This window comes from Chroicocephalus ridibundus, chromosome 5, assembly GCF_963924245.1.
Source record: "Chroicocephalus ridibundus chromosome 5, bChrRid1.1, whole genome shotgun sequence".
NCBI lineage: Eukaryota > Metazoa > Chordata > Aves > Charadriiformes > Laridae > Chroicocephalus > Chroicocephalus ridibundus.
The window spans coordinates 71,760,936-71,787,345 of NC_086288.1; the positions used below are offsets into that span (position 1 = coordinate 71,760,936).

Sequence of the window (26,410 nt, forward strand, 5' to 3'; positions counted from 1 at the left end):
TTGGTGGTGAAGACTTGAACCATGTAAGAGCAATTTGTAAACTCCGGAAGCAGCTGGATGAAAATACAAGCTCTGCTAATTTCCTGACCCTTGCAAAATAAAGACCTCTTTAAGACCTCTCATCTAGTAATTTTTAGTTTTAAAAGTACCCAAGAAAGGGGTAAGATGTTATACTGCAGATAACGTGTTGTACTGCTGTGCTGTAATGCAAAAGCTGAGTGTGCATGTTAATTACGAAAGCAGTGGCAGCAAAAAAAGATCTTTTTTTTTTAAAACATATTTTCAATGGAGGAAAAGAAACCCTGATCTCCCAACTACACGAATCACTAATACATGCAATGACTTCAGCCATCATGAGCACTTGCTCCTAAGGAAGGAATTGTTATTCAGGAAGCAAGGCAGCTTCGGAGAGGGACTTGAAGCAAGCAACTGCCGTACACGCCGCAAACAGGCGGAAGGAAATCCCCAGCCCCTGATATAAACATCTATGGCTAACCAGGTCTTGGCCTCCAATCCGTTCTTACGCAAGTTTGTTTGCCTTCAAACATTTTAAAAGCATACTTGCTACTTGTGATTATAAAATCCCTTGTTAAATATTTGTTTTAAGAAATCATCAAGGGACCTGTCAAGTCCTACCAGCGAGTGTGACCGTCACGCCCTTAGCCTGATGGATGCTTCTTTGCAGCAGTGTTTGCCTTTCCTGCCCTGACGGCACTGCGCCCCGGCTCCCAGTTGCTGGAGGAAAGCTGGGATGAGTCCCTGCCGAGCCAGCCTGCCGGTGCTCGGTCGCCCAAAACCCAGGTGTGTGCTGGCAGTGCCCTGCTGGAGCTGCTGCTCTTCCTCCGGGATGGATGGAATACGGAGAGACGCAGCCCGCACGGGACCAGATGTCCACGGCAGTCACAAGGCCAGATATGCAAAAGCCTCATGCGTCAGCCGCCTGCAAAATTGAACTATGCATATGCAATGTACTTTTAAAAAACATGCTTAAGCTACAGAAGCTTAAACATTAGCAAATACATCCCGTGTGGAGCAAAGCGTGTGTTTAAATCCTTCCTCGCATGGGAGGTCTCTCCGAGGCTGATCGCCCTAGATCAGAAAGCCCAGAGCCCTGCTGTCACAGGTGACCACATCAGACACTCTCAGTTACAGACTTAATTTCCATTTTAGAAACTAGCCAAGTTTTCACCCCCTCCCACAGCCAGGAGGCTTTTCTAAGTTTCCAGACTCAGGGCCAGTTCAAACTCATTTGTTCTCATGCCAGTGTTACTGGATTGCTTAAATAGCCTTTCCCATCTCATGACATGTTTTCCTATTTTCCTTCCCACTCGAACTCTCTAAGTCTCTGCTCAGAAGAAAGACTCTCCGCTCTCCTGCTCGCCCAAACAGCCCTCTTGGGCACTCATTCCTGTCTGAATTCTTCACTCTGGAATACGGCATTAATACTTCCTTACCCATACCAGGCAAATTATTTCCCCAGAAGGCGAATTATTTATTGGCTCTGAACCGAAGAGCTGGTGAGCTGTACCTGTTGATGGAAGAACCTGTGTTGAACCTGTCTTTCATCTGCTGGGGAGGAACATAGAAGGATCTCCTCCAAACTACAGCCTGTGCACTGCATTATTTACAGATTCCCTCCTTTGCCTGCAGCCGGCTAAAGGCTCCGTCAGATTTTCTTCATCAACAGCACAAAAAAGTGACAGTATTTTTTCCTGCTGCGATTCATTCTTTTGCATGGAAACGACAGCAGCATCTCATAGATCTGACTGGTGCAATGACGCCTGCATGGTAAACTTCTAATTCACTGTTACAGCTTCATACATTGGAGGTGAAAAAGTTACATATTTAGCTCTGTTTAATTTAAAACAAATTCATACAGTTTGTCTCAATCTATGCAAATATGGGTATAAGGACAGACCTTTCCAGTTGCAGATATTCCATACCTCACTACTGCTGAAATTATTCCCAGGAGGACAACGTGCCATAAACTCTATTGTATTAGACTCACTCATTTATTTATTTTAAAGAAATGATTTCAGTATATATTGCAACCATTGGCAATACATGCTGTGCAAGCTAAGTTAGAAGATTAGTCAAGTCAAATTGTGGGAAATTGTAATAATCCAGTGTTAGGTGATAATATTGTAATGGATGACACCTGTGTTGGGTTGAAAAGATCAGCATGTCCTGCAAACACAGAGGCCCATGCAGCCTCCCGTGAAGCCCCGTGATGCCGGAGCAGATGGGGCAGGGGCCAGGTCAGCTCTTTGCCTACAGCTGAGCCCTGTCTTCCAGCCCCTGGTCCGGGCCAGCCAGCAGAATGCTTGCAAAAAAGGAAATAAAAGTCCTATCTCTTGTGCATGTTACATTCTTGTCCACACAGATCTGTCAAGGGGCTGAACTATGCCATCTCTTTCAAGTACACAAGAAATCATAGAATCATAGAATCTTCATGGTTGGAAAGGACCTTTGAGGTGATCGAGTCCAACCATACACACACAAAAAAACCCAAACCCCTACAATCTCCAGTGCTGTTGAGTATTTCTGTGATGTCCCCACAATGATAAAACATAGCCTTGTCCCTGATGCCCACAGATGGATGGTAGGATGGGAACAAGGAGGTGGAGGGCGGATGGCCCTGGCTGACACTCTGCCTCGGTGGAACAGCGGTGACAAGGGGGAGTCAGGGAAGGAGCATCATGAGCTGTGGGTCACAGCTCAGGATGGTGGAGACAGACCAGCCAGGAGGAGAAGGGTTTCCCAGGACGAAACTGTCTCCCCCGACCTCCATGATGGCAGGCCATATCCACATCTGGCATGGGCATTTGATATAATGTTCTCACGTGGGATTGCACCGCATATATACCTCAGCTCGTTGAGGCATACAGGACATAGGAACAAACTCTAGCTGGGGGCGGGGAAATCAGATTTAGGAATTACTCCAGAATGAAGGCTGGTGTTTTCATGTCAGTTCCCTCTCCTTGTTTTCTCTTTTTGGAAAGTCAGCAATCTGAACTGGATCACAAAAGATAAAAGGAAAGATTGTCAAGCGCTTGTACTATGGACTCTCCGGGGACTACTGAGTGCCACTGACAGTCTGCCTGGAAATGAGACTATGGACTCTGCAGTCATTAATCACCAATGTTACACGAGCAGTTCTCTAGAGTGTGACAGTTTAAATAGCACGTTGACTTCCAAGCTGACCTACTTGGTGCAATTTACAGATGGCAAGGATCTTACACAGTGTATGTTACTCTGGGAAGTCATGTTTCATTTGTCATAAAGACTTACTACACCTCCTGTATCCCGTACCTTTACAATTTCTGGAAGACTCCTGAGAAGAACAGGAACATAATGAAGAAACTAAAACCACGTGATTGAAATAATCTCTTGTCCTCAATGAACCAATAATAGTACCAGACTTACAACTACTGTTTTCTGAAACGGACAGCTTTCATGGGCTGAAAGTGCACAGAATTAAGTATGTCGCTACCGGGAAAAAAAAACGCAAAACAGCAACTTGTGCCATACCAGCAACTAGAACCATCCCACCAAAGAGCTCGCATGGCATCCGTCAGGAAGGGCTCCGACTGGGAAAGCCCGCAGACCCGTCTGTACAGTGTCAAGTGAAGCTCAGGGCTCCTTCCACCTCCTCCAGAACAATCCGCGAACACACGAGCTGTACGTACGTCAGCAAAACAAACATTCAAGTGGCCAAATCACTCAGGCAGTTGGGAGAGGATAATATTACAGATAACCAGGCTCTATATGTTTTCCCTTGGGAGAAATTGTTGAAGTTAAAAGATTAATCTGGGCTCTCAGCACATTCATTAATTAAATTGCAAAGCAAGCTCGTTACATAACCAATCCCAGGACAATTATATTTATCTCGTCACGGTTCACGGTACGGGTGGATTGCTGACCAAGGTAACGCGGATACCTTCTGCGGGATGGAAGCTCTCTGATCCATCAGAAACATCAATCCTGTGCCCTACCCCAGTTTTTGGATTGCCCGTGCTTTTTTGGAAGAATACGTTTGCGTAGTACCTCCCAGAGGTCTCTCCAGCGTGGAGGGAGGGACTGAGGAAAGCTGGGTTCACTCTCTAGAAGTGGGCAAACTGAGGCACAGAAATTAAGTGACTTGCTCCTAATTACCAAGGAAGTCTCTGGCATAAAAAGCATCTTGCTAATTCTCATGTACTTTTTTTATACACAGTAAAGGGAATTGCTTATGGTGGAGTTAAATGTCTGTATTAAACACATGTACAAATACGTAGCGGGCGCAGTCCACCCTTGAATTAACTTTCACATTCATGTTTATATCCTGAGAGCAGTTCATAGAGTTCAAGACTAGAAGAGAGAAGGAGGTCATCTTGCCTGACTTCTTGCATGTCACAGGCTGACACGTCCCTTGCTCTGTGCCCTTTCTCGACCCCACTGCCTGGGTTTAGTCCCACCAGGAATCTTTCTAAAAAAGCGTCCCATCCTGGTTTGAAGAACCAAAAGGTGGGGAGTCCACCAGTCTCTTTGGTAGCTTGTTCTGGGAATTAATCATTAATATTTGTAAAAACATATGGATAATTTATTGCTAATTTGATGACACTGCTTCAGGTTATTGTCATTAATTCACATTACGCATTTCCTAGCTGGCTGAAAGAGCCCTTCTCAAGCTGGTGTCTGCATCTTGTACCACTACCTGTGTTATACTCGCACTAACATCCACGTGTGTTTTTCAGGTGGACCGAAAAGACTGTGCTCCATCTAGCAGGTACATTACCTATCCTCAACTAGCCGGTATATTACCTAGCCTTTCGGTAAGATTTCTGCTATCCCCTGCATTCCCCTCCAATTTTTAAATCATCTTTTAAAGTGCCGGCTGTGATGGGATTGATGTTACTGCACATGAGTCTCCCTACACGCACAGAAACTACGAACACAGACAAAATCAGACCCTTGCTCCGACTTGACTCCCTTCTGCGTGTGTACTCAATGATCACACTAGACATTTCTCCCTGCCATTGGGCTAGGGCTATGTTCTCAGGTTGTCCATTAAGATCTCTAAAGCCTTTCCAAACTCATTATTTTTTTTCCTAAACTGTCTTCTTAATTTCTGTAGATGTGCTACATGTTCCCAGGTTTACAATTTTACATTTGTCTGTATTAAAACACTCTGTATTTGGTCTGAACTCCACTTTTTAGGCAATTCAGATTCCCTTTTCTGTAGCACTTTGCACGATCAGTGAGCGATCCAGCATTTTTCCTGCAAGACCAAGAAGTGAAGATTAGCAGAAGCGGGCTGAGTCCTGATTTTGGCACTAGAATCTCACTGGAAATACCCTTGTTAGTGTGATTTTGCATCAACTGCTTTTGATACACCAGTTGTTAGCCGCTTGACGTGTGCTCACACAAGAATGTAAAATGCTTCATTTTTGATCCAATTATGTAAGAATACCGAGCTGAACGCTTTCAGGGTCTATTGTGCCTATATAGTTACTTTATTAGCCAAGCAGGTAATCTTACATAAAACCAGGCAAGTCAAGCTTACCTGACAAGACCTGTGTTTAATGAAAACATCACTGGCTGCCATTAATAATATTTCTGTTCTTTATGACTTGAATCCCCGTATCAGCTTCTCTGTTATTTTAGTGGAAGCGAGGAAGTGAGGTCAGGCAAGCCGTCCTGCCGTTATCAGAATTATCCAGTTTGTGCCGTTAGGACATTGGCAAAAAAAAAAGAACACGCTTTCAGTCTTGGCAAATTTCTCCATATCCCCAAATTTGTTAAAAGCTCACATCGGTGGGCCAGGCAATTTCTCAGCCATTTTTTTTTTAAATTTTTAGGATGCATAGCTGCAGGTTATACAGGATTTACTGCTTTAAAGCTGTTTTCCTAAAGTAGGAGTCATCTAACGTTGTCTAAATTATAGAGGGGCTGTAAAAGAATTCATCATCCTCACATGATATATGTACATTATCTTGTTTCTTTCCAAACATAAACCAGAAATATTTTCTGAACATTTCAGCCATCTATGCATTTCTTATTAACTGGTTTAGTACCTTCAATCCTTGCTCAGCCTACACCATTGCTACATCTTTTTTCCTTATGTGAATTAAAAACTCCTTTAGAACACTATTTGCTTGCCAAGAGTAGATTTTGCTTTAGCCTTTGCTAGTAATTCCATACTTTATAACAGATAAATATCAACCACTATCTATCTCCCTTTTTCTAGCCCTTTTTTCCAATGTACAGCCCCACAGTTTATTTAAATATGTAAGTACTATGTATATTCATGCTCACATGTGTGTCTACAGATATTTATACATACATAGCCCCATATATAAATATGTGTGGACAAATACATACGCATTTAAACATATGTGTACGTATGTATTAGCACATTTCTACTTTTTGTCTTCTTTTGCCACATGTTATCTTAACAATGTTGTGCCCATTTAGCAAACTCTTCTTGAAAATCTTGCCATTTTCATTCATATTTTTTGTTTCCCCAGTCAATTTTATTAAGGGCTGTCCTTGGCTTTGGGAAATTGTCCTTTTCAAAATACCATGTATAAATATTACTGTTTGGGACTGTTTTCAACTTTAGTGGATGTATTCAGGTCATGATCACTTCTTCCTGAGACAACCCCTGATTTCCAGTCGAGTGGATAAGTTCATTTTTATTTATTATGAGGTCGCCTAAAAGCAGAATTCTTCCACGCCAGGTTTGACGCGTTTGCTTTGTAGACCTATCATGTAGTATTTAATGCTGCTCTAGTGATGTTTCACAGGTAGCTAAATGACATCTTCAGTAAGTCTCCAAAATAGAGCTCCCCATAATTACACGGTTCTCTTCCCACACGCGGTAGCAGCTCATCCTGTCTTCAGATTCAGCTCAGTGACTTACGGTATCACTTCTGCCCACCCCTGCTTGCTCCTGGGCTTTGGTAATCAGCATACTGCACTGCATTTCTTAAGATCCTGCACTTCCCAGTTCTAAGTTAGGCAGATAGAAGTCACTGGGTCATACACAAAGTCATTCCTCTCGCGCAGTTTCTTTTATCTCCCTTAGCCTGCTTAAACAGCTTATACAATATTCTGACATACTGGTCCCTCTAGCACTGAAACCTGATGAGACAATTAAGTTGAATTTATCTTGATTATTGAGAAATTCCAGTTCTTCTTACTTATTAGCCAGACTCTCAGCTTCAGCATATAAGCGTTTCCAAATGCGTTTCTCCTTGGATCCTCTACCAAGCTGATTTAATTTGTTCCTGACGTGGCCAATTTGAACCACATTTACTTTCTTAACCCCCTTCGGCGTGCTGTTACTCTAAATACAGTTGTGGCAGTTCCTAATAGTCAAGATTTTGTCCCCTGTTCACACCTATTGCGGCACCTATTCCATCTCTGCGTCATTTAGTACTGCATATATTACATGCCAGCACATGGTTTCGCTCCATGGTCAGTCCAAAACCAACGGAGTATATTTTGTGCTGGCCCATGGGATGCTGACAGAGGCTGGCTGGGGTACTGTATTTGTTAAATAGCTAATAGTTAAATAATGGCATCGAGTAGCATTCTTTCTGCGTTGAAGCGTCCTGTTTTTGCAGGTCGCTTCGCAATGTCATTCAGCAAATGCCATTTTTAATGCCAGCCCAAGTCCTCCACGTAGGTCACACCGGCAGGACGTACCCATGAATTGCAGTCGGCTGCGAGACCTGCAGCCACAGGACTCAGCGCTGCCCCGAGCCCTTCAGGGAAACTCTCTGAACAGGCACAGGTGTGTTTCGCACAGGAGGAAGAAATGCATTAGCGTCTGGGAGTTGCCCACTTGTAGACGCTTGTTTTCAGCAGCAGAGCCTTGCTGGGAACAGGCAGGGGCTGTGCCGGTGCCCACCATCATCTGGAACGTGCCTGCTCACGCCCCGGCACCTGCCTTTTCATCAGAGGACAAACCTCTCTGGGGAAGGAGCTTTCACTGACTGCACTGAACACTGGATCGTCCCTTAAAGGGCTTAAACCCTGTGCAATCTAGCTAAAGAAAACCAGGGCACATTTTATCAAGTATAGTTATGTCCATGCGTACCACAGGAACTTGTGAAGGTGTAAATTTGAGACAGGATGCTCTGGGGCCTCTGCTCTTATGTCAGAGAGGTAAAGGATCTTCTCCTTGTGTGGAAAGGTTGTATCTTTTATTGAACTAATTGCTACAACTAGGAAAATGACGTACTTTCAGGTATGCAAGCTTTACACACAATCACAGAATTGTTCGGGTTGGAAGGGACCTTAAAGATCCTCTAGTTCCAACCCCCTGCCCTGGGCAGGGACACCTCCCACTAGACCAGGCTGCTCAAAGCCCCATCCAGCCTGGCCTTGAACACCTCCAGGGATGGGGCAGCCACAACCTCCCTGGGCAACCTCTTCCAGTGCCTCACCACCCTCATAGTGAAAAATTTCTTCCTTATATCCAATCTAAATCTACCCTCTTTCAGTTTGAAGCCATAACCCCGTGTTCTGTCACTACACTCCCTGATAAAGAGTCCCTCCCCATCCTTCCTGTAGGCCCCCTTTAGGTACAGGAAGGCTGCTATAATACCTTCCAATATCTTTAGGTATTGGAAGGCTGCATTCTTTAGGTCACACTCACTGTAAGTTCTAGTATATCCACACACACAAAAAAAACCCACAGAAGTTATCAGCTGGTGGGACAGAGCATGTAGGAAGGGGTCGCTTCCTTTCAAGAAGGTGAGATGTTTCCAATACATCAGCTCCTGAGCAGCCCAGCCCTTTCAGGCTGAACGTTTTATTGCTTGGAGATTGAGGCACAGAGCGTTGCTGGCCCAGCAAGCTCCGCAAACAGGGGAGAGTGCACGTCTTGCAAATGACCTCCCTTTGTTTTACTAAATGAATTAAGCATCGGTCTAAGCACGGCTCCTTTTGCATGCCAATTGCTTAGATTGCTAATTCATTTATCCAAGGGAAAGTGCAACGCATAGGGTATAGATTACATCAGAAACAAAAGTTGTAAGGGCACACAAACACGTCTACATGGGGACAAATAAAGCGTATAACGTGTAATACATACACACAGAGAACCTCCTCGGCAATGCCCTTTGCAAACTGGGAGATGTTGATAAGAGAGGGCATTTAGCATGGAGATGTAACCTAAAGCTAAAATGAGTAAGTGCTACTTTTTCCTAAAGTCGTCTGCTTCCAAAGCAAAAAGGTCTAAAACCAGTGACTAGAAGAGCAGCTTTGCTGACCCTCCCCACGCAGCCCAAGCTCTGGCCTTTCGTGGGCTTCTGCCCTCACACAGAACATGCATTTTAAGTTTCCAGCGGCTCACGTAACAGTGCTTGTCAGGCTCCCAGAGCCCACAGCGACTTCTGGATTCAAGGAACAGCTTCAACCACTTCTGACAAATGAGAAGGGCTTTCAACAGCAATTAAACAAGTTTGGTGAAAGCGGGTTAGCTTTCAGGTGGAGATGAAAGACTGATAGCATTTTCACCGTGAGAAAACTCTCACTGAGAATGTCTTCCTAAAATGCAGAGCTCCCTTTCCTAGCACGGGAAAGAAGTCTTGAATGTCCAAACAGCAGGAAAATCTCCTCTTGGAGCTCACGGCACTCATGAATCCACAGCAAACCAGGATCCTTTGGCTTTGGTGCTCACGGATCTGTTTAACTATACTTTTTTACACGCTATAAATTTCAGATCTTGCGTGTTTTCAAAAACCATAACAAATGGATGTATAACTGTACAATATATTATATATATACACACATATATATAAAATTCAACAAAAGGTTGAATGAAATTTGAACAGTTCCTAATGGAAATATTTATCACTTTTATTATTAAGAACGGTTTTGTCTACAGTCCACAATGCGAACGCTTGAGTATCATTTCAAATGAGAGCTCCTTGAGAGAACATTTCTTTTTTATGCATAGTACCATGAAATGCCTTAGAAGTGGCAACTCCATCAAAACTATTTAAAACAAATTTAAGCAAGTCCATTTAGCTGACTTACAAATCTCACATTATTGGGTTAGTGTCGTAGTGTACTTCCCCTTTCACTGTATTATGGCCTGCAGCAAAACCACAGAAAGCTCTTCAGCTAAGTAGAGAAGATAAGACTTATTTGACATTACATCAGTGCCTGGTGATGTCTTCAGTGAATATTTTCTGTGCTTTTTCTAACATAATTATACCTGGAGAAGCTCTGTTGGACGCCTTTAACTGTTAAAAAGGTAAAAATGAAGGTCTGGCCCAGGCATATGAAACAGAAGCTTTTTTAAAAGCACTTCGACCACAGTTCCGCTGTGTGAATCTCAGTTGATAACACGGACACAACAACATTTTATTGTTGTAGTTTCAGGCCTCTGTAGACCACATAGGCTGAAACATTCCAGATCTGGGACAGCAAAGCCACCAAACTATTTCTGTGTATGATATAATGGCAGGAAACGAACCCAAATCTCCACAGGTTCAATGTCGACGTACCCGTGCATCACGCTACCAACCTTCCCTCTTGCTGCTTTTGCCAGGGAACTGGTGCTGGGAGCTTCCCGCGGAACGAGGTAGTTACTATGTGTATATGAATGGGGTTGCTATCATCTGTCACAGGCTTCGGGCCGAAGCAGTTGTTCAGAGCATCCCTGACAAGTACCCCAGAACAAGTCTATATTCATGCCCCGCGGACAAAATCGCCATTCGTATTTAGATTTGCACCATGTTCACCAAGTTCCTTGGGAGATCTGTTCGCTTTGTGTGGGGGGAAATGGATCAGAAAATACTGACAATTTTCAAAACGCTTGCTTTGAATTTCAATGTCTCCTCCTTGTACTGGCTAACAGTGAACTACTGTTGGTACACACTAGGTCCCTCACACCACACGTAAAGTACGTTGACTCGCCGAGTGTGTGGAGACTGAGAACTCCCTTGCCTACCCCTCCCTTCCCAAAACACCAGCAATGGACCATTATCTTTGATTTTGACATCTGAAGAGAGAATGCAAATGCCAGGAAGGAAGTTTTTAGAATCCGTAAAAAAATAGTCTCTAAAAGACCTTCCAAAGGGAATATTACAACAGGATACAGTAAAGAAAAACAGGAGAAGAATTTGAGGGGGAGAAGCTCACAATATAAATGAAAAATACTTCTGCGAATAAACAAAAACAAAAGCACATCCAAACCTACTTCTGCTTAACAGAAAATAAATCATTAGTGAATTTTCTGCTTAAAATAGACTAAGCACATTAGTGGAATACTGAGTATGTCTAATTTATACCTTCCGGACTGCGCAGTGTAGTACAGGGAAGATGAAAGAACACTCAGAATTGATGTTGGGGCCGCCCCCGCTGGACCACCAAGGCAGAAGGTGAAATGCAGAGGTTACAAACTGAGTACTAGGACATGAATTCTTTGAAAAATTTCCTTTACATCACCAGGGTATCTCCTCAAGAATCAGGAAAAATTTATCTTTAAAGTCACTGAACTGAAGGTTAGGAAACCCCGGTCTTTCTGAGCATCTTGGTAAGAGCTGGTCACAATAAAATTGTCATGATTTATTACGTTTTGGAGACGGTGACTAGCTTAAGGCTATCTATATTCTATACTATAACAACATGCAATATAAAAGCAAACATTACCCTAATTTCAGCCCCCCTCCTCCTGCAATTTCTTTTGCTAAACACTCTCAGGGTAGACTGTGCTGTGCAAACCACACAGAAAGCCTGCACATCAAAGAATTTGCAAGCTAAGCAGCTGAGATCAGATCAGGAATCCAGAACAACTCAACATTACATGGATCTGCACAGGGCTTTGTGCGTGACATGAAAGTCATGCTGGAAAGGCTGAGTCTCAACAAAGATAAGGGATGGTGACTTGCCGAAGGTGGCTAAAAAGCTCCGGACAGTTGTGAAGTACAGCTGAGTTTCAAACCCATTTCTGAGCAGCTGCGAAGCTCTCCTAGGGAAGAGCAGGACAGAGCACAACAAAGCAGCAACACTGGCTTGGCTTGTGGTTTCTCCTCCGTTATCAAGGCAGCAGGTTTTTGTCAGAATGTTTTCCAGGCCCAAGGACTTTGCAACAAACTCGGACCAGACCTTTGCCGGGCTACACGAAGAAGTGCAGTTTTGTTACAAAATCAAATTTGCTGGTTTAGACTGAAATTGCAACAAAGGATCATGGAGGAGTAAATTAAATGGAAAGTATTAAGATTACGGTTGAAATGATGCTGTAGTCTGAAAGGAAAAATGTAGAGCATCCTTTGCTGGTGTTTTCATAAGCTGGGGGGGATTGCGCTGGTCCATAGGGAATGAACAAATGGAGCAGAGCTTAAGCAGCCCTCTCAAGGCTCTGGGTGATGGATAGGACAGTGCTCAAAAGCAAAACTATCAAAAACTACCCTGGAAAGGAAAATCTGTTCACGCTGAAAGGAGAGGGTACAGAGAAGAATGATACTTCTAAGAGGAAATTTGTCTATCTAACTTTAATTAAGAAACTAGAAAATAATCAGCATCACAACTTTAAATTCACCTTCTCCCTAATTAATAATTTATCCTTAACCCAATTTGCTAGAATAAAAAGTTGAGGCAATCACACCTTTCTCTCTGTGCCTGCCTCCCTCTGTACCTTCAGAGCCCAGTGGCTATCTCCAGTGCCCTAACTTTGACAAAGGATAACGATCTAAAAGATATTATGTGCCCATAAGTATAAAGAAAATAAGGCAGAGTGGTAGAGGAAAGAGACCCCATTAGGCATTCACACGGAGAGGAAGGTTGAGGCATAAATACATCCCTTATTAGACACTGAAGAATCAACAAAAGGCTTGAAATACTTGAATGCCTCATGGGAAATACTTCAATTGAACTCACGCCTTTCTAAACATCAGGAAATCCAGCTACCAGACACAAATCCGTAAGAAACCAGGCTTCACTGGCTCAGCTGCTCACCCGGCGACTTCACTTCAGCGAGCAAACCGATTACTACAATTGCAAAATACCTGTATTTCGTCGGATGGAGAGAGCAGCAAACAGGCTCTTGGTGAATAATCTAGGCACGAAAAACATCAAGTAGGCAGTTTCCAATTAGCAGCCCTCACGAAAATAAAGCTTCCCCTCTCCCCTTCCTCCAGGGCAGCGTTTTTGGGAGCCCATGGGAAGGGGCACTCGGTGGCCGGGGAAACACAGGGCTGGGGCTGCTGCGCGGGGAGGGCTCCCTTGCTCAAGGGGAAGCGCAGTTGCGAACCCAAGAACAACAAAGCAGCATTACACTTAATCCACTGCCATCTGGCTTCATTTTGACAATCCACAAAATCAGACACAACATTCTTCCACAAAATCCCTGAAAAACAACACAGAACTAGTGTCAAACCCAGCGTCCCCTCCCTCCCTCCCTGGCCCCTCCGAGGCCTTGAAAGAGATTTCTCATAAAATGAGGAGTGATTCCCCCAAGCGACATTTCTGCAGGAGTGTTCAGGCTACAGATGTTTCCACTGTGGCAGAAGAGTTTGTGTAACGCAGTGCTGTTTGTCATATTTTATGGAGACAAGGAGGGGGAAGGGGATGAGAAACAGAAAACAGGAGAGGCTGGGAGCAGTGGTGTCGATCCACAGGTGAGGAACTGCCTGAAAGAGGCTATGGACCTGACCAAGGGAGAACCAGGACCATCCATCTTCCCCAGCAGAAACTGAACGACCATCCCCAAGGATACAAGGCGAGCCACAGCCTTTAAACTAGCTGGGAACGCAGTCCTCCTGCAAATCAACAAGACAAACCCCTTTAGTATTTTTATTTCAAAACATTGTGTTGGAGGAAGCCTTGGTTTGCAGCATTTGCATTGTGACTGAGGCATTAAGGTAGTCTACACAGCCTGCCAAGCGGGCTTAAATATTGCCTCATAGCTGATGGCTCTCATAACAACATAACAGAGATGTTTCTTTCCACAACAGAAGGCAGAACGGCAACCAAAATTCCAGAAATAATCAGCCTGATTCAGGCTGAGTTGTGTTCCCATTGGCAAACACTGATTATCTACAGAAAACAACTTGCCAAGGACTGAATCATATTTTCATTGTCGCCCCCCAGCTCCCAGGGGCGCGACTCAGCTGCTGAGCTTCTTGTGTCCTTTCAGACGCTTGAGCGTTGGAGACGCCTGGCCTCCAGCATGACACAGACCTCCTGTAGCTCCTGTGTCATTGCTGCCAGCTCTGTGCAGATGTCTCAGATATTCTGGGACATCTCAGCTAGCACTAGAGGCCTAAATTTAGGCAGCAAGAGTTACCCTGCAGAGGCTACGGCCTCTGTTGTAGCATTCTCCTCATGTAGTCCTTGATCATACATCTGCTTGCACTCCCCGTGTCCTACCTATGGTGGGAGCAAGCTCTCCTAGTTCTGCACATGAGTGTCTTCCCAGTTGCCAAAACAAGTGCACTAGCAAGCAAATACCCCCTGGAGGTATTTAAGAGGTGGGTAGACGTAGTGTTTAGTGACATGGTTTAGTGATGGTTTTTGTCAGAGTTAGGTTGATGGTTGGACTCGATGATCTGAAAGGTCCCTTCCAACCTAGGCGATTCTATGATTCCATGAAAATGTTCACACCACGAATGATACTTTGCTCAGCTTCCATAACAAAACATCAGGACAGAAAGCAAGGCAGACACCATTCAGATGCCTGCCTTGGGGCTGAACACCACTGGGATGTCCCCAGGCATGGCCAGTGCTGTGCTTCTGAGCGTGGCTGAGCATCCTGTCTTCTGGAAAGCTCATTATTGACAGCAGCGTTAGTGTTAACCAGGCACATCTCTGCGGAGCGCTGCGTGTGCGCATGCATTAATCAGGCATCTTTCTTAATGTTCAAGATTATGCCAGGGAGCAACCTTGCCTGGCCTTCACACATGGATCAGAAGAAGCGAGGGGAACTGGAAAAAGTAAGTTCCCCATGCTAGAGCTGTGCCACCTGCAAGGGACACGTAACTTCATAAAAATTTCTCCTCTTGAAACTCCCAAACGTTTCCAGTTGTACCATATGAAAGACCACATTCATATCATGGCCTGGAAGGAGGAAATGGCACACTTGGGCTAAATGCTGTGGGATTGGTTTTACAGCAAAGGTTGTGTCTGCACGAGCTTAAGCATAGCGGATAGAAACACCGTGCTCTCCCACACCAGCAGCTCAAGCAAGTGCACGCCTGGGAGGGAGGGGATGGGAGAACATAATCTCCTACAGAACCAGACCTGTAAGCAATACAAAAGAAACACTTCTATTGAGGAGGGCGGTAAAGAAACAATGAGCAAATAAAACACTTGTATCCCTAACATTAAAAGAAAAAAAAAAAACACTACAGAAAACTTGATTATGACCCAGGCTAAAAGGACTGGGGAACCGGCACTACCATGAATAGTGCTGATTGCGATGGCAACCATTTTCAGGGAAGCCAGGAATATAAAAGGCAAATGGTGTGACTAGTAATAGGCTTCAAGCTGAAATTATAAGCTGCTGTGATGTTGCTGTTTCATTAGCTGTATGTTTCATGAAATCTTATATTTTGCAGGTTCAGTTTGGGGTTTTGATCATTTCATGCTGTAGACTTCTGTCTCCCCTCACAACGCGCATCCTCCAAGGATGGCACAGCAGCATCCTCGCTCCAGATGGAAAGTTAGATGGGCAGGTCTGCTTTACTGCCGAAGAACCTCGAAAAGGACAGAGGAGTTTGAATTGCAGGTTTTTACTGACAGCAGCAGTCTCCAGATTACAGCTTCTTTTTCACAAACACACCTGGTACCTCCCTCTCTCCTCTAAGCCCTTTCTGCAGACCATGACTAAGCAGTCACCGTGGAGGTGGGCTGAGCTCCTGATGGCATTAGAGAAGATTCTCTCGGGGAAAGAGAGCAAACAGGTACGTAAGGGCAAGACGATGGAACTGCTGGATTTTGAAGGGGTATTTCTGTTTGTTTTTCTGAGAGATAAACTCCGGTTCGTTCCACTTTCATACAGGGCATGCTTCGTATGTGATCACTGCTTCGTAGTGATCACAACAGGATTTGACCTGGCTCTTGGCCAAAACTACGTCCTCTGTATAATCGTGAAGTGAGAGATCTGCATGTCAAGGGTTTGCAGTGCTCTCTTCTCAGTAGAAGCAGAAGAACTCTGCACGACCCATTCCAAAGCAGTCCCTTTTTCTACTCCAGGAGCTCATGAGGGCTCTTTCGTATGCCTGCAGTAGGAAGGAGGAGTTTTCTCTATGTATTTTTGAGTATCTTAACTGTATCTGTGGGGAAAATTAAGGCTAAATATTACAACATTTCTAGAACTTGTTATAAAGAAAAAAAAGAGAAAACGCTACTGAAACATGCCCTCTATATTCAGGTCACTACTGCATGATGTTTTTTCACCGCTCCTTCATCTTATCAGGCATGCACAGCAATGAGTTTCCCTGTACCACTGGTATTATCGAAAGCCTACCAGTGGTTTGTCAACAGGGGTTGGAAGTATCGGTCTGGCGTTACTGAACGTGCATGTTCAGAACCAGGTCCTTTGAGAACGTCTGCTCCTGCTTCCCACTCCCCTTGCTGTCCTCTGCCTTCTCACTTGCTGAACTGGAGCTTCTCCAGGCAATTTGAACCAATAAGTATTTTCAGTTGATGCTAACGGATACCTGACAGGAGTCTGCAGCGCTGCTCCTGCCCAAAATTGTATAATTTCAAATTGTCTCACCATACCCTAACCTTATTCCTTTACTGGACTACGGACAGACTTTTAAATGTAAAGAGGGGTTTTGTTTTAAGGATGTTGCTTTGGCTTAAGTATTGTCTTCCCCTGTATTGCAAACTGGCAATACTCTTGGAAATCTTTGCTGAGAGAAGGTATCCTATAGCAATTAAGGTGTCTCAACGGAGCTATATAAAACACTTGAGGAAAATGGAGTAAAAATTGTGAAAGACTGAAATATTCATCTCCCGCCATCTGCTGCACAGGATATGTGCTATTTTACTGTTTCAGTGCCCGTAATCTCTCTATGTACAGCAGTTTAAAGCTCTGTTCTGTTTTAAAATAGAAAGGTAAAGCTTTTTTTCACACTCCATTTACTGGCCAGCTGGAACTGCAACGCCTGTTCCTGCTCATTTATGAGAGTTCAGAGGAGAGGGTGATGGGCAGCACCCCAGTTTAGCTTCTCTGTGAAAAAATGTTGATAGGAAACAAGGGGAAAACCGGCTATAAAGGTTTTCCTTAAAAAGCCAGAGAGGTCTTATGAATGAGAACTGCTCTCCTAAACTTCATTTCACAAATAGCCTTCTCAAGGCCAAAATCACTCGTTCAGAAAGGATCTCAGAGACCAAGCAGAACACGTCGCGTGGCCTCGCAGTGTCATTCTCACCACGGGTGGGAAGCTGCAGCAGAACCGCAGACTCAAAACCCGGGCCGAAATATCATTAGAATGCAATTATAGGATATAGCACAACAATCGTGGAAAAGGAAAGTGCGTAACAGCAGAAAATAAGTCATAGCTAATTGAAACATCATTTTAGAAACTATTGTGGCTCTTATTAAAAACACAACAAAGTATTCTTGCTCTTCTTTAATGGAAGGGGTTTTTTTGTTTTCATTTTTAAAGGGCGCACTTGAAACTCTATCTGCTTTACACTGCGTAGTGTTATTTTTTCCATCTGTTTATTTCATCTTCCTTTAACCACTATCTTTCACTATCTTCTTCACGGAGTGCTAGGTCAGTGTCAACAAGAGGTAATTTGAGTTGAGATTAAATATTCCTGACATTTTATCATTAGTATTGCCAAAATCCCATTTAAAATAGTCCCTCTGAGTGTCTCTCAAAAAAAAACCCCAGGCAGCAACAGGCTGCTTTTTGGCTGATCTGCCAGCCAGAATTATAGCTTCCCACACACTCTATCTGGTTAGCAATTGTTACAACCATCTTTCTGGGTTAATTTTTTGCCCTTCTCTCTCTAAATATGGGAAGACCTGTTTGATGTGTATAACAACCTGTTTTAAATAAACAAATATTCTCCTTTGGTCTTTTCCAGCTTACATTGTAGTCACCCTGGCTGCAGTTGAAGGAAGAGGTCCTACGCTCTGGACTTGCTCCTGGAGCTGCTGAAACGGGACCACTGGCCAATGTTACTTCAACAGAAGAGGAGAAGATACCTTCCCATGGAAGGAGAGAGAGGGTCAGCAGCAACCCTGTCGTCCTTCCTCTCCTCCAACTGGTGGAACTTCAGCCTTCTCTTGGTTGAACCACAGCCAGAGGCTCTGCTCCCTGCTCTTCACTGTCTGTTGAGATGAGGAAATATCTCCAGCTTAGCAGATTGCATTCAGGCAGAAGTAGGTACATGGGCAAGAATTGCTGACATAGAATCATAGAATTGTTGAGGTTGGAAGGGACCTTCAAGATCATAGAGTCCAACCTTTAGCCTACCCTGACAAGAGCCACTTCTAAACCATGTCCCTAAGTGCCCCATCTACCCTTTTTTTTAAACACCTCCAGGGATGGTGAATCCACCACCTCCCTGGGCAGCCTATTCCAATGTTTCATAACCCTTTCAGTGAAAAAATGTTTCCTAACATCCAATCTAAACCTCCCCTGACGTAACTTGAACCCGTTTCCCCTCGTCCTATCACTTGTCACCAGGGAGAAGAGGTCAGCCCCCATCTCTCTACAACCTCCTTTCAGGTAGTTGTAGAGGGTGATAAGGTCTCCCCTCAGCCTCCTCTTCTCCAAGCTAAACAACCCCAGCTCCCTCAGTCGTTCTTCATAAGGTTTGTCCTCCAGACCCCTCACCAGCTTTGTAACCCTGTAGACGTGTTGGTGGCTGTGATATCCATGGTGCCTCCAATTGTTCTAGGTGTCTCTTTTAGGTATTGGAGGGAAAAAAGAAATATACAAAACCAAAACCACCAGAGGAAAATGTTTTTGGAAAAGAGTGGAAAGTTGCTTTTCATTAACCACATTGAGGGAAGAAGGACAGGATTTACCACAGTGGTCTCCCATCTGCTCTGCAGCATCTCTGAGTTGGAGGACAAGCACTCAGGCAGTGGTGTCTGTCCCTGTCCTTCGGCTCTACGAGTGCCGTTCATACCGCAGTCGGTGTGGGGCACGGACAGACCTCCAAACTACCCCTGCTCTCTGCAGAAGTACATCCATGCGGAATAAGAACGGCAGCAGTGACCAGAATTTCCTTCATCTGTCAGGGAAAACACAGTTGATGAAACGTCTGTGCTGTTTCCATTCCTCAGAGAAGAAAATCTATTAAGTGAGAATCTTTTCCTCTAAGAGGTGTCTGATTTGCTTCAGACCCAGGCTTTTGATTTGCCTGTTCACTGCTGTCATGAAACACGGGAAAAATCCTCTTCAGAGTGCCTTGGCATGCTGAAGATAATCTTTAGAAACCAAATTACCACATGTGCAGAAGGAAAAGGAAAGTACTCATGGAACGTGTCCCACAGGCTCATAAAAATGTGGTCATTAACAAAGATTTAAAAAAAAAAAAAAATAGTTAAAGTGTGACAGTTACAGCAGGAAAGAAAACGCCAAGAGTTCCTCAGGTCTGGAAAAACAGAAAAAACCCCTCAAACTTAAGAGCGGAAAGAACACGAAGGATATTTCTTTCAACTTTCTGCAGAAAAATCCTAAAATATCTGCCACTTGAAAAGTCTATAAGCTAAGAAAGGACTAGGAAGCACCCTGAAAGCAGCTGCAAGTTACACATCCACCGTAGTCCTGCGAGCTGGTGTGGAGCGGCCTGCTTTCCACCCCCCCGGCCCACAGAGCATCAGAGGAGAGCCTGAATGAGCCACAGCTGTAACTTTCTAATTGCATTTCAATAATTGAAAGGGAAGGCTTGTGTTTGGCCTGCGCATGAAAAACGCCAATTTCCCAGAACGTTTCCCCCACTGGGTGGTTGTTTGTTTTTTGTTTTTTTTTTTTTTTTTTTTAAAAAAAAAAAGTGTTCTAAGCCTCTAATGAAAAATTGAAATTTTATACCCTGCTGGTGGCATAATCATTTCAGTTTGCCTGGATCCGGTAAGCTCCGCAAGGAGACAATATTATTAGGAAAAGAGAGGACAAGACTTCCGTAAAGACACAAAACAGGCAGCAGGGTTCTGGAGGAGGCAGAGATGTTTCATGAGTTAAGCCGGGGTGGAAGCTCAATGGCCCAACCCCACCACTCGAAAGGGACCTGGGTTTCAACCCAACGTCTAAACTCCTGGCCGTGTTGCACACAGAGGCTTGCTGTGAGGCTAGCGGTGGGAGACAGGCTGTGCGTCTCCACTCCCAACACACTTCCAAGTTAAGCCAAGCAGTGGTAAGCACCAGATGTGCAAAAACCACAGGTGGGCTGTGTTTTGCACAGACCAAACAAAGGCCAACAAGGCAGCACAGCATGGGTTTACACGGGACAATCATCAGAGCTTGTTTCAGTTTGGTTGCTTTCTCCATGCTTCTTCAGAGTGACCATCACCTCTCTAACAAGGGTGGTGCAGCTCAAATGTCTCTTTACTTAGGTGGGGGCTACTGGGCTGTAATTTCCCCATCCCAAAGTAGACTCTGAGGTGGCATTGCTCAGGTTTTCTTACAGAATAGTCTCTGCACAACCATCATACCTAGGAAACACTTAAACTTAGACCACAATTTTAATAAAAACTCCCGGGTTCTTTGGTGTTCTTGGCACCTTTACAAAGTAACAAAAGCATTGGCAAAACAGAAGGCAAATGGCAAGCGGCAAGTTTTGGAGGGAACATTGGCTACGGTTTTCAAAAGCGGAATGACTTTTCCTGCATTTCCTGTGAGATCCTACCCTTTAACCAAGCACTAAATCTCAATGTAATTACATCATTCATTTTTTCTCCCTACCAGGGCAAAACTTAGCCTAAAATGGCTTGGATAGCCTAACCTGAATTTATTTTGCATCACCCAAGTTAGCTCAAATACTACTTGGGATAAAAGAAAGCGGTATGCAATAGTAGAGTAGGGTGTGTTACAGATTTTCCTGTAAGAGGGAGTTTATTCAGAGAGCCAAGAAGTAGAGCTCACATTGTGTGTGGGGGGAATAGACACAACAACAAAACAGAGGAAGCACTTTAAGGACATGACGATTGTACTCTTAAAAAAAAAAGAGAAGTCTAGACTTGAGGTCAATCTGCAAAGCCATACACAGGACGCAGCAGGCAGCCCAAGTTTGTAAAGCTAGGTGAGAAATGTATAGCCCTACATTGTTTTGAATCACAAAAATTAGCCTGTTCCACACAACGAACAGCAAATAACATGAAATACCCTTTTATCAAGATGGTAAAAGCAGTTGGTGCAAATGGTCTGAGATATGAGCGTTGGTGCTGGCATGACTCACATTCCTCTTCCCCGGCCGCATGGTGGGCAATTGGAATTTACAATTTACAACGGGCAGACTGCTTACATGTTCTTCCAATATGTTAACCGTTGTCTTGATTTGTATTGTTTTTTCCTAACATCACAGCTCCTTCACTAGGCTTTGTTGTGGGCAAGGTTATGTACATGGCAAAGCTTCCCATATGGAATGGTTTAATAGCGCTGGGATATCAATGCGATCACTGCGGTTTGCAACAGATGGGGCTTGGTTAGACAGGGAGCCAGTGTCTTTACAATTGTTTTACGCAGCTCTCTTATCACCACTTGGAGGTAAAGCAGACAAGTGATGTTTTCAGGGATGGAGAGGCTGGCTAGAAGGGACATGTTGGACAAAAGAAAGAGGGAATGAAGGAAAGCAGAGGCTTAACAAATGATGCTCATGGTTACATCTGAATTTCAATTAGTGACTAGTCCTGTAAATGCCACTTAGCCGCTGATCTTACTGTCAGCCACGAGGTGGCCATTAATTCTTCTCCACATTGTGATTGATCCAATCATTCAGGCCAACAGCCAGTGCAGAGAAGACAGCCTCATCTCCTTCAGCTGTTTCAGCCCTACTTCCACTTTCTCCATCCTCATCTACCCCCAGAGATCAGGATAGGTTATGCAACAGCAAGCATATTAATACCACCATGTGGGCAGAGAAATCTATCTACAGCCTCAGCACAAAACCCTGGGTTGAAACCTTGCAGCCTGAGTTACAGCTCACAGCCGTGAAAAGCAGTTGGAAATCCCTAACAGCTTGCCTGTGGAGTTCAGGTGAGGTTCAGATTTAGGCTGGGGTTATGTTCCACAGGGTCAAGGTTATTTGTAGGTCCTCAGCTCGGGATTTCTCACAGGGTTTCTCCCTTCGCAATGCAACATGGGGTGACCCCGCAGCCCGTGAGTGCCAGTTACCACTTGTAATTTGTGTTTCCCTCTGGGGAGCTGCCATCCCCAGCTTTGAAATCGCCCTGAGAGGGACAGAAGATGGCAATGGGCAGTGGCGAAAATTGTCCTGTTGAAGGTTCAACTTCTGACAGCTTCCAAAGCAGGCGGCTGGGAAGCACCAAGCGTCTACAGACTCGCCAAGGGCACATGAGGCAGGCGAGAGTCAGTTTGCTCTCAGTGTTTGGGAAGACAGCACGGAGATGGGAACATCGTAGTCCTCCCCAGCTCAGTTCAAAAGAAAACCTACCTTCAGCCCTTCCACCAAATTCAGCTAATCTCAAATATAATGGAGCCACAGATCTCCTACTCTCAGGGTCAAGGAGCAAAGGAGAGGGGCAGGGTCTGGGCAAGTAACAAAACAAAAATCAACTGAAACAAAGAAGGGCATTTAAATGGGGAGAAGAAGAAGGAGTTGTGTAAAAGCAATGACATTTTTGATGGAACAAAAAGCATATTAGTTGAAAGCCAAGTATTGGATCCAAGGAGGAGATTTGAATCATCCCCTTGGATCCGCTCCACTCTTAATAAAACATTAACTATTCATTGAGAGAACGCACACGTGTGTGCATGAATCAGTAGCCTGGCGGGTCTGCTTTTGAGAGATGAGACTTCCTGAGCACCAGTCCCTCTTCTAGTAAATGTTAATTGTTTATCCAAAGTGCAACAACTTCAAGAGGAGAGGCTGAGGGCTTCCCGACGGCCTCCTCCTTGGGCGAAGCAGCAACAGGAGACCTGGACAAGTTCCTTAACTGCTCCACCATTCAGCAACAAGGACACACTCACAAACCTCTTCCCCGCTTTCTCTTGAAAGCGCTCCAAACAGAAATATTTGGGGGTTTGTTGGAAAAAGAAACAGCCTGGAAACCAGAATCCCTCGCAGTACTATCTGTCTGACTTGGATTTACCCTTGCATTTTTTCAGCTGCAGAGCAGCCCCGGTGCTGACCCGAGGGAAGGAGCCCTTTCCAGCCCCAGCTCTCCCTGTGGTCCCCAGCCCCGTAAATCCAACCACGCACCTGCCAGAAGATTTGTGCTCTCATTCAAAACACAAGCTGATCAGATACCACCCAGAGGCGACCGGGTTTTGACAAACGCTGCTGAAAGCAGCACCTCTAATGGTAGCAGGGAACGGCTCCCCGATAACAGCCAGCCACCTGTCTTGGGCTTCGCTGCAGCCACAGTCAAGAGCGGTAGTAAGCCTGTTTTAATTAAACACTATTTAAAAAACACCAAACAGTAATGCTCGCTTACATATATCAGCTGGTCATAGTCAGCGCTTAGCCAGTATGTTTTCAAACTTGTTTATGCTTCACATCAGCTATTTCCCCCAGGATCAGTCCCTGCTAGCAGGCTGAATGCTTAAAAGCGGTGTTTCTCAGCCATTTTAAAATCCAAGTACAATCTAACATTGTGGGGGAAGAGAAGCGACTGCCTTTCCTGGATCCCATATTTTTTGGAGGCCGGGAGAGCAGGAACGAAATGGCGTCCTTAGCACTAAGCAAAATGGTACTGCTTTGCAAAACTGCTCTTTTTGTTATTAGTCGCACACTTTCACCTGGGCTCTGCCACTCAGGAAAGTTGTGTTCCCATTGCCCTGACCAGAGGGTAGGGTGTTTTGTTGCCATCATGTCTGCTATCACTTTCTTACGTCTTACGAATCAGCCATGGGCCGCAAAGCCATACGCAGGAGACGGCAGGCACCCCAAGTTTGTAAAGCAAGGTAAGAAATTTATAGCCCTACATTGTTTTGAACCATGAAAATCAACTTGCTCCACATGAAAGACAGCAGATAACATGAACCCCCCTCTTTTTTCACATCTGAGGAAAGTGGAGATTTGGCTCAACCTGCCATGGGACTGCACGGCTCATCCTGATTTACACCTCAAGGTGCAACGCACGTGTGTGGAAAGAGGGATCTGCCCTAACTCATACGTGTACTGAGCTGCGCGAGCCCCAGGGCTGCGGGGTTCCCAAGCTGGACGGAAGGCAGCAGAGCAGAGGGGTGAGAAGAAAACAAGGGTGACAACCCCAGGAGAGGCACAAACTGCTGCCAGTGCTCCCACAAGAGACCTGGCTTCCAGTGCATAGGATGGCCCCCGAGTCCTCCTGGTCCCTACTGCAGAAATCCCTAGCTTCCTCCTGGTGCTGGGACGAGGAGGGAGCTAGTGCTTTTAGCACATCTAGACAATTCCTCTGCACTGCGCCATTCCCAGTTGCTTTGCAACTCGTAAATTTATATACGGAACTCAAAGGGGTAAAATTGCACTGACACAGTTGGGATACGGATTTGAGGCTCACAGGTTCATAGGAACAGGCACGGGCAATGAGACCATGCAGATTATTTGCAGACCAAGATGAAAAGCACCAGATGGATTGGTTTCCTGTCGTACTGGAGCTCTTCCCCCACGCTGTGCAGTGCCAATGTCGTCTGGGTGCTTCGCATTCTTTTCCAATTCAGCAAATTCAACTTTGTGAGTCATCCAAGTGGATGGCTGAGCTAGATCAAATACAGGGCATGCCTTGCTAAGATAATTAAGAAATTAGTAGAAAGAAGTTTACACCAAGCCCTAGGAATTGCCCGGCACAGCTCTGCTAGATGGAAAGCAACAGCAACTTCCACATGAATAATCCTCATGTTGGAAGGCCTGCCATTAGTCCCAAGCAAATCAAATCCAGGCAGCAACAGCACAGAAGATATATTAACACACTGAAGTATCTTGAGGGTTCATCTCTTCCTAGAAAACTATTTTCATTCCTTTAGTTACTGCTTTTTATGGGAATGACAGATGTGCCTAAAAAGTAGGGGAAGTTCTTTAAGTCTTGCTAAAAACGAACAGGCACAAACCAGCTCTGATTTGTAGCAGAATCACAGGACCACAGACTGGCTGAGGTTGGAAGGGACCTCTGGCGGTCACCTGGTCCAACCCCCCTGCTCAAGCAGGGCCACCTAGAGCTGGTTGCCCAGGACCATGTCCAGACAGCTTTTGAATATCTCCAAGGATGGAAACACCGCAGCCTCTCTGGGCAACCTGTGCCAGTACTCAGTCCCCCTTTCATTAAAAAAAAAAAAAAAAAATATATATTTCATGATGTTCAGGAACATGCTGCTGAGATTTGTTTGGGACCTAGAAATGATAGCACTAAGAGCAATCTACTGTAATGCATTTCCCTGAATTTCAGAGCTAGTCTTGCACATTTGCTAGAGTTGCACAGAAAACACCAGTTTGACAACAACGCAAAGTACAGACTGGGCCAATGCTTTATCTGTATCTACTACAAACACACACTATCCACCACAAAAGCATATGAATGAGAGCAGAAATTAAACCTACGCTCTATGTATGCACCTATATACACATGTTCTATTATCATATAGACACAAGCACACATTTTACACAGAATTACGTGTATATGGGATATATACATGTCGACATGTATCTTCCACCACCTTTCTCAACTCTGTTGAAAATAAAAGCAGTTCCTTTCTCCAAAACAAGAAACCTCTCTTAGAGGAAATGGAGCAGATTTAGCAGTCTGGCTATAGGGCACTTGTACAAAATTACACAAAAGCTACACTAAAAATCTCCTAATTGTTACAGGAAACAGGAATATTTGCAATTAAGCAAGAGATCGCACTGGTGTAAAAAAAGAAAGAGATCAAATCAAATCTTAAGCATCATATCAAGTGTATCTGATGTGTTCATGGCATCCCAGGAAACCTGCAATTACCATGCAGAAAAATAAAACATTCCAGGTTCCTTGGAAGACAACTGCTAAAAACATTAAAGCTTCCTCAAATAACAGCATATTCCCTAGGGCCTTAGGTAGACCTGTCAACAACAGGAGCCCTGAGGAATCTCCCATGTTTGCTGGTTACCGCTCTCATCCTCGGGGTCCTTACATCACGTCGTGATGTTCCTCTCCCTCCCGACAGAGCACAGCTGGCTGTAACTTCCTCTGGACCCTACCAGGACTGTTCCTGAAATGACCCCACAGCTGCAGAGGGGTAAATCGGCCACTGTACTGTGCAAGGTGGCTACCTTGGACATCTGGGGCTCTCCACAGGACACGGTTGTC

At 44.7% G+C, this 26,410-nt stretch overlaps 1 protein-coding gene across 4 annotated transcripts in view; it reads right to left on the reverse strand.

Annotated features, from left to right (window-relative positions):
- Positions 1-26,410, reverse strand: part of LNX1 (ligand of numb-protein X 1) — a 128,634-nt gene that overhangs the window by 85,648 nt on the left and 16,576 nt on the right. The window contains exon 1 of one of the 4 annotated variants that reach the window (XM_063336453.1): positions 637-741. The exons of 2 other annotated variants lie outside the window; for them this stretch is intronic. The gene's annotated coding sequence lies outside the window, so the exon portion shown is untranslated. Of the gene's footprint in view, positions 1-636; positions 742-26,410 lie in introns of those variants that run through there. One more of the 4 variants, XM_063336457.1, reaches the window with a different exon arrangement.